Here is a 3,349-nt window from a genome sequence, read left to right on the forward strand (position 1 = left end):
AAAGTTTCACCAATAATGTGACCAAAAAAGGTTCCACTAAATGCTTTGATTTTGATTAGTTCTAACTATAATTCACGCGTATAATCGGTAATCACTTTGAATCTAGGAAATTTAATCAGCTGGGGGTATATAAAAAAAATTTCAATAACATTCACTAAATGTTACAAGTTTTGTAATATTTTTTTTATAACTTGATAGAAAATATTGATATGATCAAAAAAATTAATGAAAAACATTATTGCACGAGAAACTTTCCTGTCTAGATAAATATTCACGCCAATGAACTGTATAAATATTCACGGATATATACATGTGAAAAATTGGAAGTAATCAAGTCTATGAAAACTTTTTTCTAAAATAAATATTACCCTTGAACATTATGCCGCACCACAAAATCACACGCTAAAACAAACGCAAATTGCAACCCAACCTTTGGCTTGCACAAATCTGGCTATGGAGTACAATGATTTCTCAACGAAAATGTAATTCCGAATATTTTATTTACTAAATCGATGTCAATTTATAATGAAACAACAATCAAACATCCATATATATATCAACAGCTAGGTGCAAAGCACTCAGAGGTTGGCGGTTCGATTCCTGGTTAGGTAGGGGTTTTCACATGGGCTGCCCCGATTCTTTGGGAGATGTAGTTGGGCCAAAGGCCCGGTGAACTTCCGGATTATAAAAAAAAAACATCCATATATATATATATATATACATATATATTGGGGGTTAAAGTCATGCAAGATCACATCTCGCTTCCATAGAAATCCCCTCTCAAAATTTCAGTTATGTATCGTGAGTTGGAGGTAAATATTTTTTTTTGGTAAAATGTTGGAGGTAAATATTGTATTTAAAACCATGATATCCAATGAATTAGAATGGGTATTAATTATTTGGATGATGATTTTGATATTAGTGACAACACGATTTTCGTTGTTCTTGGGCCGACAACCAAATTATTTCATTTTTTTTGGACGTGTTTTTTTTTTTTTGTAGAGACACTTCAATATGAAAATTATTTACCATGGCGCAGTTTATAAAAGGAGTGGACTGCTTAGACATGCAAACCCTAAAACCGTAGGCAAATCAAAACTACCACTACAAAAAAAAAGGTTGTATCCCAATGTGACAATAATGTAATTGGACTGCTTGTCATCGTCATCGTTACTTTATCGTAGAATACACGTGCGATTATACTTAAAATATTTGATTTTCTATGGTTGACCGTTGACCATAAATTTCCTTTCTTTTTTTTTTTGTTTGGGAGATTTGGATTCTTTTTTTGACTTTTTTACAAAACTGAAACTGGACGGTCTTGACTTGAAGCTCTTGTTACCAAACGAAGATCAAAACGTGTCGTCTTGTGAACGTACAGTGTGTCGTTTTACGTACGAAACCTCTCCAATTTCTTATAGTTTAACGCTTTAGTTTGGTAACAATCTCACGGATATATACTCCTGCGTCTAGAAAAAAAAAATGAAAACATAATAATAATGATAACAATTTTCTCTAATTGAAAAAAATAGAGGCGTTATAAAATTTAACAAAGGGTTTAATGTCTGTATTAATTTCCAAAATATACGAATATTAATTAGAATACCCTCGCTGCCAAATAATTAATGCTTTTAAAAATAGAAAAAAATAATTGAAAAGTTTTTACCTTATAATTTGGTGTAATATTAATTAATGAATTTGAAGGTGTTTCTATTTATTTCCGAGCTTACATTTTTTAACATAATAATTTTTATATATGTATTTTTTAATACAATAATTCCTAAATTTTATTTTGATTAATTCGTAATATAGATGATTATGGAACTGTTAAACAAGTTTAAGAATTATTATGTTCAAAAATATAAATTCGGAAATAAATAAAAATATCTACAAATTAATAAATTAATATTATACCAAATTAGAAGTTAGGAATTTTCATTTATTTTTACTTTTAAAATACATTGTATAGATAAATATTTTCGACTCCTTTATTTGCTTTGTTTTGCAGTGACGTGTGATGTGACGTTACGTGTAATGGCTGGCATCTGCATAGATTCAAAAACATGGGCCCACAAAACTGATTCGGACAGTGCTAAACCAAGCCCACGTTGTTTTTAAAAGAAAAAGCCCACTTTCCAAAACCCCCAGAATTCGCACCTCCGACGTTGTTCTTCGGGATATCCCTCTCAATGGAATTTTTTTTGTTATAACTTTTGAATTTTAGTTTGGATTATACGTATTATTTTTAGTAATAAATCACAAATACGAGTATCTTTAATAAACCATAACAAGCTGTCGTTGTTTGCTTGTATTTGCATTGAAGACGTTTAAATTTGTTTGTTTTTTGGTTGGATTTTGTGTTTCAAAACTTTCAGAGATATATCTTTTTATTATGGTTTTCATGTTTTAAGATTACGTCAAAATAAATGAAATAATATGCAGAGTCCATGATAACACACTCCTAATAGAAATACTTGTGGAATATATTTAACATATTCTACATTAATTTTTTAAAAGAATTCTTCAAATTGTCCATGCACAACAATAGAAGCATGATAATAACCGTAAAATAAAGAAACATCCGTAGCTTTATTATAGTGGTTCAAATAATATTGTAATAATTAGGAGAGCATGGACCGTTTTGGTTTTCGTTAGGGTTTAAGGTTTTTATTGATTAATCATGGAAGATTTGCTTTATGAGTTAAACTATAAGATCGTGAATCAAAAGGTGAGGAGGATTATGTATATGATGCACCAATTAACCATCCAATGCAATAATTGTGGGAAGAGCCTTAGTTAGCACTAGATCCTATAATATACAAATGCAAATACATATACATATACATATATATATATATATATATATATATATATATATATTCTTCTCTCTCTCTCTCTCAAAAGCAATTGTGGCTCTTGTGATGAGCCCTTCGTGACCACCAAATTCCACGCCCCTTTCTTGCAAGAAATATATACGTATCAATGGACGAATGTTTCTTGTCTTTCTTTGTTACGAAGTCGCCGTTGTTAATTGGTGCCCCCAAAAAAAAGAAGAAAAATGTCACATTCTTAACATGTTTTTTTTTATATACAAAATCTTTTTCACCGAACAACCTAATACTCGGTCTCATATTTGTCCCATGCAACGTGGAACGCAACTAATCTAACTAAGATAGGATCCCCCACACTCTTTTAACGTGTTTCAAATCAAAGCCGCATTGAAATTTCATATTTATATAAACACACACATATATATATATATATATATATATAGATATTGACCCTATATAGGCGTATAATGTCGATATATTTTGGAAATGTCGGACGGTGTGTATTAAAAATCCGAAGT

Source organism: Tarenaya hassleriana, unplaced genomic scaffold, assembly GCF_000463585.1.
Source record: "Tarenaya hassleriana unplaced genomic scaffold, ASM46358v1 Cleome1, whole genome shotgun sequence".
Classification (NCBI taxonomy): Eukaryota; Viridiplantae; Streptophyta; class Magnoliopsida; order Brassicales; family Cleomaceae; genus Tarenaya; species Tarenaya hassleriana.